The following is a 12718-nucleotide window of genomic DNA, read 5'->3' as shown; positions in this document are numbered from 1 at the left end:
GTTCACAAATTCTGTGTATAGACATGGCTACTAATTAATTCACTGTACTTATTAGAGACATTTAATGGAGTTTATCTACATTGAGCAATACACAACAGTCTTATTATCAAAAAAAGAGAGCTTAAGCCTAACAGAAGTTAACAGAGAAATGAATGTGCAGTTCAATAACCAGAAAGGCTATCTAACATATCCAGCAATGTGGCTCTGGTCAAATCAGTCAGCGGATATTCCCACACTTTTGAGTCCAGAATGCATACGAATAAATAATGTCTCTTCCTAGATAAAGCCTGAGTCTAATTTCCAACCTCTGCCCCCACTCCCACCCCCTTTCTAAAGTTTAGGTTCTTAACATATTTTTCCCTTGGAGTCAGTTGGAAGGAAACAGAGCCAAAATTAATACCCTAGGAAATTAGCCTTTTGTTGTGGATGGAGGATTTAAATAATGCAACACCTCAACATGTCAAGATGCAGTACTCTAAATTATCCTTTAGTGGTGTCATTTATATGATGGGAGTTCTGGGTCTGGGAGTTTTGTCCATTATAAACCCCGATATTCAGAAGTTAATAGTTCAACCATAAAAATAATCTTGGCTGAAAGTTGGCAGGATGTTTAAGCCTGAAAGCAAGTGTTTACAAAATTTGAAGAAAAAAAATCACATGCTTTTGGAAAGCTTTCAGGTTTTTACAAAATGGGAGTAATAGTGATAATAATAATACTAATAATAAGGCAGAGATTTTCAGATATTTGTTGCCTTGGGATTCAAAAATGGATTTGTAGTTTTCAAATAATTTTTTTTATTCTTGTTGCATAATGTGAACCAATTGGTTAAAAAGTAAATTATCAACACTTTCACAGGAGTGTCACTTTATTTTTTGAATTAATCTATTCTTTATTGGTTGAACAAAAATATATATGTTATATTTTTATAGGCATTTCCCTAGAGCTTAAAAATGTCTGGTAATTGAGAAGCCTTAGGTTAATTCAGGAAGCTATGAATAAGACCAAAATTTTATATTCTTTTGTGGGTTTCCTAATGAATAACATTCCCTTTCTAAATGCCTAGAAAAAATTGCCTTTTCCAAAGAATTTTCACACTTTCAGATGAAGTGTGTCCAACTTAAGCATTAATCATTAATCTGCATATACCGTAAAAGAGACGTACAGATTCCAGGAGAAATAGTTGCATTGGTCTGCATAACTGAATGTGGCATATTTTCCTATACAGGATGTTTTAAAGTAATTTACTCATCTCCTTAATAGATTCGTGTCTTGGAGATTCTTCTGAACTCTATGAGAGGTTATCTTATAGTCTAATGCGCTGTTGAGTTAGAAATGTTTTTCCTGGGTTTAAATAATCTTTTCTTTGCTAGTTTTATTCCGTTTGCCAAATTTTATACTCTTCAAGCCACTTCTATTTTCAGTTCAGAAAAAAATAAACAAACAAACAAACAAACCAAGGGCAGGGTACTTTGAAAAGAAAAACTGACCGTGCAAAACCAAAATAAGTCTGAAATGATACTGCTGGAGGAGTTCTTGAGGTTTTAGTAGACCGTAGACCCAAAATGTAAAGTCGTACTCTTTTTAAGGAAATAAGAACGCCCTGAGATGTAGGGTGAAAGCACCACTTATAGAAGAAAAGTATTTAAGACATCACCTTCAGTACGTTGTGTGCTCCTTTCTGTAGGGAGCGTGGATTTATTTTTAACTCTTCACACAGTGCCTTGCACATGATGAATTCTCAATAAATGATGAAAAAATGGTTAAATTACATTCAACATTGTTTAAATCTTCATTGGAAAGTTGCACTCCATTGCTACACCTGCAAATGGTTGAAACTAAAAAGATGAATGACCAGCAGTTGTTGGTTGAAGGCAGCTACAAGATGTGCAGAGAATAATGTAGCTTGCAAATCTTTCTTTTAAACATTTAAACCATTTCTGATGATATTATATTATTCTAAGTGACATCATTCTTTCCCATTGATACTCAGCTATGCTAAACATTCTAAGTTATGTTTACTTTAAGATTTTATGCTCATCAATTTTTGGAAAGCACGTTTAAGTTCAGCAGCTAATAGAACATCCATTCTCATTTCATCAGAGGAAGTCATATCCCATTCGGCATTATTTCAACACCAATAGCCTGCTGTTTTTAATTAAGTAATTGAATGGCAACTATGACTTGTGACATGTCTGAGAATGGTCAGGCATAGGCTCAGGTCCCATAACCACACAGAAAGTTGAGCACCACATCTTTTCCTTTAATTCAGACTTGGAATACCATGCTGGTGCTCCTCTGTGTTAGTTTACTTCCCTGTGAATATCTCACCTTCCTGATTTAGTGTTTCTTTTCTGTGTAAATCACAGGAAATTCTTAGTTTGAAGATAGTTCTTTGAGTTTACAGATTCTGTCAAAGAATTTGAAATAAGAAAGATATGGTCAACGACACAGACCTATCAATTTGAAACTAATGAACAGAGGATACCAATGCTCTACATTCTGACATGGTTTTGCTACTGGATATTGATTTCATTTTCTCCAAAATTTACTTCACAGCAGAAAAAAGTTAAACTCTGCTGACACTATCAAAAGCTCTATAAAGACTTTGAATACACCAGGGTCATTAAAAGAGGACTATTACCTTTCTGTTTTAAACATAATGCTCTTCTTGTTATGCTTTGCACTTTTGACAGTTTGGGCTAACTTAACTCTTGAGTATCCCTGCAGAGTGGTGAGACACCCAACAGCACTGTAATCACTGTGGAAGGTTTTCTTTACTTTTGTCTTAAAGGTGAGCAGTTGGCATGTATGTGAAATTGCATAGCATAATATTGGAGCCTATGTGTCTGGCCTAGAGTTTGACAGCATAAAAACGCTCATTTCCTCTGGATTTAATTCTTGACTGACATTTCATGCTAGTCATTCTCTCAGTGTGATCTCAATGCCCCTAAAGCTTCAATGATTCCTTCAATAACTTTAAAGTTCCTAAACGGGCATGACTCCTCAAGCTACTTTTTTTTTTTTTTTAATAAATTTATTTATTTATTTATTTATTTTTGGCTGTGTTGGGTCTTCGTTTCTGTGCGTGGGCTTCCTCTAGTTGCGGCGAGCGGGGGCCACTCTTCATCGCGGTACACGGGCCTCTCACTGTCGCGGCCTCTCTTGTTGCGGAGCACAGGCTCCAGACGCGCAGGCTCAGTAGTTGTGGCACACGGGCTCAGTAGTTGTGGCTCACGGGCCCAGTTGCTCCGCGGTATGTGGGATCTTCCCAGACCAGGGCTCGAACCTGGGTCCCCTGCATTGGCAGGCGGATTCTCAACCACTGCACCACCAGGGAAGCCCCTCAAGCTACTTTTTTATACTCAGACCTGAGGTCCAGGAACAACCCTTTTTGAGTTTTTCCCTGGCATTCCAAATTCAACTTTTTTAAACTGAACTTATAACTTTCCTCAACAAACCTGCTATTCCTCCTTTAGTCTTTAATTCAGTCAGTGGATTCATGACTATTTCCCCATTGCCCTAAAAAGAAATTCATTGGACATCTTAAATTCTTCTCTCTCATTATGTACAGCATCTTTCATCAGATCTAATGATCTGTACTTTTTTTTTTACTATCTCTTGAATCTGATTCTTCCTCTCACCTCCTATGGCCTTAATTGTGCTCCCATAATTTCTTTTGAGATAAACCCTCTAATTGATATCACTGCCTTTGTTCTTATTTCTTCCCAGGCCATTCTTCTCCATGCTGCCAAAATTATCCCTCTTAAATATAAATAGGATTATATTATCCCTTCTGAGAACCTTCCCATCAGGATAAACAAAATACCATACTAGTTATTACCATAAAAAGGAGAAGCATATGACCTCTGTCTACTCTCCAGCTTTATAACCTCATAAACGGCTTCCTATGCTCCAACTACATGAAGTTTTCCAAAGGCTGATATTCCTTCCATGAACTGTTTTCTCTCCTTAAAAACCCTTTCCGTACCCATCTACCTGCCAAATTCCGATTGATCCTCTTGGGCATAGCACCAGAGTCACCCTCAACAATGAATGTTCTCTGACTCATACCCTCAACCACCTCTCTGTGGTCTCTTGAACATTAGTAGCCACCCCTCTCCACAGTGTTCCAGTAAGAGCTTTGCTTCCCCCAACATAGCCCTTTTTGCATGGGACCATAACGGCTGGTTTCATATCCATTTCCCCACCTAGAATGTGAGTCCTGGAGTCTAGAGATGGTCTGGTTCATCTCTGCCTCCTCACTGCTCAGCACACTAGAGCTGGCATATGTAGGGGTTCCAGTCAAGATGGATGATTAAATGGATGAATAGATGGATATTATCCAAGATTTCTTTTCATTCATCCACCCATGCATCCATCCTTAGAGAATCAAATTCTATGCTGAGTGGCTGCTTCCCACCAGCTATCTATTTTACATTCGGTAGTGTATATATGTCCATGCCACTCTCTCACTTCATCCCAGGGAGATCAGCCTGGTGCTTTGTGACCACCTAGAGGGGTGGGATAGGGAGGGCGGGAGGGAGACGCAAGAGGGAGGGGATATGGGGATATATGTATACATATAGCTGATTCACTTTATTATAAAGCAGAAACTAACACACCATTGTAAAGCAATTATACTCCAATAAAGATGTTAAAAAAGAATTCTATGCTGAAGATTCATTGAACTGCTAGAAAAGATAGTGATTAAATGTCTCTTAAAACACAATGTAAAGTTACATTATCTGGAAAGGTAAAGAAGCTGCCTTAAAAGAGTTGTTTTGTTTTGTTTGGCGTTTGCATCATGGTATGATATGTGTATATATATCCACCTCAATCTATATCCATGTTTATATCTATATGACATACCATATTAGCAATAGCCTCTAATAGGATAAGACAGAACAAAAATAGAGCAATGACTCTGGTGTTCAGGACAGGTTTCAGACAAAACTGACTTTCTCATCCTCAACAGGCAGAAACCAGTCTCTCAACAAACAGTGTTAAATTGTTTCATAAACCTGAGAGATTCAACTAATTAAAGAGAAATTTAATGCTTTTGAGACCTACCAGTGTCCTAAGAGTAGAACTATCATGTTCCTGGTTCAAAAAATTATGTTTTTTATATATAAACCTCCAGGCATTGTGCCTACTTCCCTGTAAGTTTGTGTATAATTTTTCCCATTATCACCCCCTAGGTCTCTTTCACCATCACCACTTTCCAGGCATCTACCATCCACTGAATAGCCATGTTTCTGATTATCTTTTCCCAAATGTATTAGCTTGCATTATTTAAGGCTGAATCTCATTTTATTATTTCCTGCTCGTATTTCTAAACTCCTGAAGTCCATTTGTATGATTCTTTTGTCTTCACAGATGTCCACAGTTCCTCCCAATTTAGTATCATCAGCAAATTTAATTAATGCTCTGTTTACCTCTCCTTCTAATGAAACCAGTCCCTTGTTTCATTTCATCATACAAAGTAAAAATGTATTGGCAATAAAACAGTCTGAAGAAATGTTCCCTCACTGTAGGAGGGGAAGTTAAAGATACAGCAAAGAACCATGTGGTGAGGAGTGGACAGGGCAGCAGGGCGGTGAGCTAGTTTGCTATTGCCCTAAAGCAAAGCCTTCACAGCAACCACACTTTGGCAGATTGCCTGGGTTGGCGCTGGGTGGGTGGGGGGTGTGTGTGTGCGTGCGCACATGCGCGTGTTCTGGAATGTAGCTCTATTACCCCAACTGAGGACTTTTTACGAAAGATATTTATTGATATCTGAAAAGCACGTTTAAAAGTATAAATACAAATATAAATGTAAGGTAGTAACATTTAATCCATAGTGTAGCCACAAACCTAGATGTGAATATATACATCTGGGTATAGACAGGCTCACAATTATTTTCAGCGGGCTTTTTCTAACATTCACCACTGTCTAAATTTTTATCTTAGTCCTTAACTTGACGAAAGCTTTAAACCCAAATTACCCATTGGGTTTAAATCAAATCCCTTATAACTAGTAGATTTATAAAATAAGGTCAGAGAATTTTTTCAGTTGTATCCAACAGGCAAATGTCAGTAAAAATATTTTCACCTCTAGAATTAATAGGCTGAAAAATTGAACTTGATCGGAGAAAGAAGCCTTACTTGTTAACTTTAAGGTAGGCAAGTTTACACGCAAAGAATTACACCATTAGTCTTTGAAGTTGTGGTCATACAGATATGGTATGATTTATGTAAGGAAAGCAAAGGTGACATTTATTAAGCACCCACTATGTGCGACACATAATGCTAGTGCTTTCCAACATGAGTCAATACTATACATTTAAAGCTTATATTAATTACTACCTGATACTCCAAATTGTATTCCTAATTCCAGTAAATCGCTTAAACATTTGCCATGTTGTATATGAAAAGTCAGTCTTCAGAATGTGGGTGAATTAGTTTAAATCCATTGACTCCACAGGAAAAAAATCTTTCAAATTTATGCTTTGATTAGGACAGACAGATGGTAGACCAGCATCTCTATTGTTATATACAGAAGATAATGCACGTTTGCAATGTTGAAATTAAGGCTGATACATACTTTACATATAGCGCAAGGTCACCAAAGATGTCATCACCGAGGCATGGTGTTAACAAAATAGTGACTGGGAATATGGTTAAGCAGTTACAGCCTTGTATTTTTTTTTGCAGTGAGAAAAATCTGATGCATGATGCATTCTTATGAGAGAATTTTCTCAGATGCCAAGACTTTACAGGCATAACTTCCATAAGCTTTCATGGGAGTTTCCTGCCAGCACCTGTTACGGTGCAGAGTTCTTACTTTTCACACATAATCCAAGACTGGCTTGGAATACTGACTTGGAAAAACTAATATAGTGAAACCTTCTTGTAATGTTTCCTCACATATAATGTTCATCGTTTAATCCTTGGTCTGATATATGTATGAGCATGTTTTCCATACAAATTCTTTTCCCACAAGAAAGACTTCTTTTCACAAGCTGTTTATGAATAGGAGCAGATAAAACAATTATTCTGAGCAGGTAAATGAAGGGAAAAGTTATTAAGCTAGAAATTGAATTAATGGTAGAAAGCAACTCTTCTTAACTGAAAATAGTTCTAGAACTAGATTGTAGATTCCTGAGGAACCAACAGAAACAATTAGAGTACCACGTGCAAAAAGCAATACCAGTGGCTCTAAAAGAAGATCACATGTTAAAATAATATAGTTTGGTCATATTTTCTCATATATTTACAGACTAAAGTGTAGGGACTTTTAATATTTAAAGGGATATTGCATATTTAATCCCATGGATAAATTAGTGGGATAGAGTTTTGTGTAGAGGAGAAAGAGTTTAAAGAATTCTTAAATGTCCATATTTTGAAATTAACTGCCACAAATTCCCATTACCAAAACTAAAACAAAAACAAACAAAAAGGTTATAGCACTTCTGTTTAACTGAATTGTTCGAGATTGCACAGAAATACTATTCTATGAACAACCTCTCTTTTGAAGGTATTTGAAATCTCTTCTTATTTACTATTTCTAACACACCTAGCATATAAGAGGGAAAACAGACCTTCATACTCAAAGTCCTGAATCATTTATTGTCATTTTCTTGTTTGACAGCCTGCTGGGCAGGGGAAATGCTTTTCACTTGTCAAACATTGTCAAATATTAAATTTTTAGCTCATATTTATAGCAAGATTTCATAATTAATACTGGTAGGTAACAGAGTTAAAGTTGAAAGGAGTCTGAAACACTGAAACCTTAAGAAGACAATTGCAAACCTGTTAGTGAAGTTTCTCATGGGGCAAAACATGGGTTCTGAACAAGGATAACTCCAGGATGATGATGACGATGTATTCTGGGTACTCATTTACCCCTTTCCTTCTTTTTCTTTGCTGGATGGCTGCATTACTCCATACTGTTCCCTTCAACACTGTGTCTGACCTCTAGTACCCTTCTCCTGGCCAACCTGCCTCAAGAATATCATTTATACTTCAGCCTGAAGTTCAGGCACCCTTATGACTGAATATTACCTTGAGTACAGTTGTTCTAAAAGGCATCAATAAACTGGCATCAAATGGCTTTGTCTCTTATTAGAGTATATTCAAGCACCAGAGAAGGGGTTTTGTTTTGTTTGACAAGGCAAAGAAGGGAAAAGGAAATCATATTGACACCTCTAAGAGCAGGCTATGTTCCCAAGCTTAGTACCTTCCTCCTCTCTAGGGCTTTTGCTTGTAGTACACTTTACTCTAAACTTTGGCAAAATAAGGTCATTATTTTGTTTTTATATTCTAACCAGTGGGTTGGTAGAACTGCATTTGTTTCTGTTTATAGTAGTCTTTGTTAAGGTTTGTTTGAAAACTTGAGAGACGGTTGGGAATCTAGGACCTCGTGAGTCCGCCATTGTTCAGTGCCACGTGATCTCCAGTTGAGGCTGAAGAGTTTTAGGCTAAGTTACTGAGAGACTTAAGGACACGAGAGAGGAGAGGTGTCTGATGGAGCTAGTCATCTATACACAGACAGCTCCATACGCAGTGCAGGTGCAGAAGAATGATGCAGTGAGAGAAGAATGATGCCAGACTGTGTTTTCTGCAGGCCCTACCCAGAGGAGACAGGCTTGTGTACGTCATTATTCCAAGGAGATACAGAGGTCTCATAATTCCAAGGAAGAACAATGTGTCTCTTCACAACATTTCAATCTGTAGAGCAAAGCCCTATATGGATTTTTATAGGCTCAGTTTTTGAACCTCAATTTAGAGCATTACACTCACCTAAAAGAAAAAGCATTGTATAAGTTGTCCCAGAAGAAAGATAGATCATTTATTACACTTCCCATGTATTGGAAAATTATCATGATAATAAAAATAAATCATATTTAAGAATAAATTGTATTTAGTCAAACTGAAAAATGTGCCTCTCCTCCCCCAAATCTTTAAATACAGTAAGAACACTCCATTTTCCTATGTCCAGTGTATCTGAGAATAGAAGGGTGAGCATTTGGATAATAGCAACTACCCTTTTGCATTAGCTTGAACCCAACATTGTACATCCACTTCCTTTTCTTTTCTTCTCCCATTATTTATTATACTTGACACTTATCTTTCATCTCTTCCTGTTCCACATCCTCCACAAGTGAAGTCTTGCTGTATTTGCCTTCCTTTTAGCTAAAGTCTGCTCTCAAGACAAGATCTAATAGATTGATCCACACTAAAGTGTACATGATTAGTGAAGTTTTATGTGAAATCACTCCATGGGCTTTAAAGACAAAGGAATAAAACTCTAATTACAGAATTTTGAACATAATACTATGTAAAAAATATTTTAAGATGAAATTATCTTCCCAAAACTTCTAAAAAAATATTGTAAATATAGCCTCTGTAATTAATGTTAGGGCTAACCTTGGGGACCAATGAAATAAAATCTAGGTCATCAGATTGATAGTCTTTTATTTATGTCTTCTGTAGCCCTAAAAGTCAGCTATAGTAACTGATGATGGATTTTCTAATATTATTTTCAAAATTCAAGATCGGCCAGACCTTGGTGGAATTAGGAAAATTAAGATACTCTTTAATTAAATTTAAGACAATGGAAAACATGAAATGCATTTGTAACTTGGTTTCTTACCACTTCGAAAAATCACACATGTGGAAGAGAAACTCAGTAAATAGTGTGTTAATGAACATCAACATATGTAACACCTCTTTGCTTAATATACCTTCTTTCCATGACAACAGGTCAGAAAGAAGTGATAGATGCTAAATATCTAATGATAGATGTTAAATATGTGTGTCTATGTATACACACACAAATATTTCAGTAAGACTTTTGATGTAGACCCAAGTGACAAAATCATTCAGAAGCAAGAAATCTGGTTTGTATTACACTAGTGCTAATGAGTTTAAAAAGAGAACAATTGGTACTGGAATGCCTTTTTTTATTATTATTTATTTATTTATGTATTTATTTTTGGCTGTGTTGGGTCTTCGTTTCTGTGCGAGGGCTTTCTCCAGTTGCGGTGAGCGGGGGTCACTCTTCATCGCGGTGCGCGGGCCTCTCACTGTCGCGGCCTCTCCCGTTGCGGAGCACAGGCTCCAGACGCGCAGGCTCAGTAGTTGTGGCTCACGGGCCTAGCCGCTCCGCGGCATGTGGGATCTTCCCAGACCAGGGCTCGAACCCGTGTCTCCTGCATTGGCAGGCGGATTCCTAACCACTGCGCCACCAGGGAAGCCCTGGAATGCCTTTTTTTAAGCAACAAGTAATGTTTTGAGCAACTAGAGTCTGTGCAATTGTTTGCTAGATAGTTAACAGTCCTCAAGTAGTCAAAAATGAAGCTGAGCAGATAGGTTTCTCTTACACCACTAAAAGAAGTCTTCCCCTAATCTTTCTGCTTATAATATGATAATAGAAATTTAAAAAGCCAACCTCAGTGATGGCTCTGAGCATTTATCTATATATTCCATTCTGTAGAAGTCTTAAAATCAATGGTTTAAATTGTCCAGGTATACTTAGACCTTCTAATTAGGGGAAATGATTGTCTTTTTATCTCTTCCAGTGACTTATATTTATATCTCCAAACCTGGGTGTGATTTGTCCAGTAATTTGTGAAATACTTAAATTTTGAGATTTTTACTGTGTCACCTAAAGATTTGGAATCTGATATCATGGGTCTGAAAGCATCTTTCAGCTAAATTAGAGGTATAAAATAGAACATTCAAGGACATGGTAGATTTAGGATAATCTCCCAATCTTTTTCAAATGAGCCCTTTGGAACACACACCCACATCGTAAGAAAGAAATGTAATCTATGACATAATACTTCAGTAATAAAATAAATATCATTTGTTCACAAAAGTTTTATATATATATATATATATATATATATATATGCCTACATATTTTACATGAAACATATATATACACACATATGAAACTTAACAGTTTTAGGATATAATGTGAAATTGAATATATATCATGATGGTGTTTCCTTCTAAAGTTGACTACAGAGCTTATATACCAACCTGAGTGTATTGCTTGGATGTGTCATATATGTAAAAGTATTAGAGATTGCAGGTGCCATTGTCACTGATGCATGACTAATGCATGTCACTAATGCATTGTTGCTTCGGAAGATGCCGGTTCTGTGGCTCCATTACATCTGGACTGTGTACTCTTTGTTCTTCGCTGTATTCCAAGTGCCTAGCACACTTTTGCTACATAGTAAGTGCTTAATCAATATTCGTTAATAGACAATAGACAATTGTCTATTGTCTATTAAATAATAAAAATAATAAAATTATATGCAATATTGCATAGACAGTTGGAGTTTACCAACTCAAGGTCTTTCCATCTAGAATGTATTGAAATTTTTCTGTCCTTCCATTTAACCACAGTCTAGCACAGGTCCCTCTGCCAAATAGGGAGGATTATGCACTAGCCCCATGTTTCTGTTTAGCAGAAGTATTAACAATACCTACTCAGCAGTTTATCCTGTATTCTCAAAAAGAAAACAATAATCTTATGTTTCTTGAGAAAAGGAAGTTCAGTCTTTTTAGTCTCATCCATTGTCATGGTTAGAAGCATATTCTTTGACTAGGAAGGAGTCTAATGACACAGAATTTCTCAGAAGTTTGGGAGAGCATTAAGAAGTTGAAAAGAACCATCTTGTCTGTGATCTAAACAGGACTTGTGGGTATTGATAGGATTAAACAGGTTTGTAGACTGTTTTGCCTTTGTGAATGGAATTCAGCTTCCCTGACCCACTCTAGAAGCAGCAGCCAGAATGGGCTCTCTCTCTCTCTCACCTGAATGCTTAGCAGAGCCAAGCCATCAAAACCCTCCAGGAAGTGGCTAGCCAAAGGGTCTGAATTAGAGGCACCTCCCCAAAGAAGATCAAAAGTTATGCTCCACCAACACGGAGACACTGAGAAATGGTTGAATGTGTTCTAAATTAAACTGCCCTGGTGGTGAGCGGAGATCTGCCAAAATCTTTCAATTAATCACTTTTACCTCAGGGCAGAGTTAGGCCTAAGAGTATTTCAATAGGTTTTTATTGGAACAGAGTTATTTCAGATATTAAACTATGCTGCACAAAGTAAAAATAATGTTATTTTTAAGTTGCTACTCTTGTTAAATAAAAGTTGGCAAGCATTCTTGGGTTCTGTATTGTGTCTGTGTATTTGTATGTGTGTGGCTTTCTCCTGTGCCATAAGCCTCATTGATTTATACAAGTGAACAGCAATGAATTAGGTGGTAAATATATTCATATAATCATTTTCATTAATAATATGTTACACATAATAGAAGAAAAGTTTTAAGTGTATAATTCTTTGCAACACAATTGAGATATTTTTTCCTACGTCTTCAGCAATAAGTTAATTAGAATCACCTGCATTTCCTTGGGTGGACACCAAATGGATTGCAAACAAAAACAGATTAAAATAGCTGCTGGAGCTCATGGCATACAGATGACAAGATTCACAAAAAGGGCAACAAGGCACTGAAAATGTTCACTTTTCAAACAATTTTAGAGGAAATTTAGCTCTTGCAACTTCTCTGTAAAAGCTGCTTGTAAGTGTTTTGCTGAAAGGCTAGAATGGCTTTGTTTCTGATCCCTTGATGAGTGAGAGAAATGTTTAAGAAAGATCACTTTACAGAGAGATTCAGGCTGAAATGTGATGACTGTGATTCAAGCCAAGCCAAAAATTACA

At 36.8% G+C, this 12718-nt stretch overlaps 1 protein-coding gene across 2 annotated transcripts in view; it reads left to right on the top strand.

The window, feature by feature from the left end:
* ARHGAP15 (Rho GTPase activating protein 15) overlaps positions 1–12718 on the top strand; it is a 617448-nt gene that overhangs the window by 399825 nt on the left and 204905 nt on the right. The gene's annotated exons all lie outside the window — the stretch shown is intronic.

Source organism: Balaenoptera borealis (genome assembly GCF_965194805.1).
Source record: "Balaenoptera borealis genome assembly, chromosome: 6".
Classification (NCBI taxonomy): domain Eukaryota; kingdom Metazoa; phylum Chordata; class Mammalia; order Artiodactyla; family Balaenopteridae; genus Balaenoptera; species Balaenoptera borealis.
Note: the sequence above shows the minus strand (reverse complement) of the source record. Positions and strands in the feature narration are given on the sequence as shown.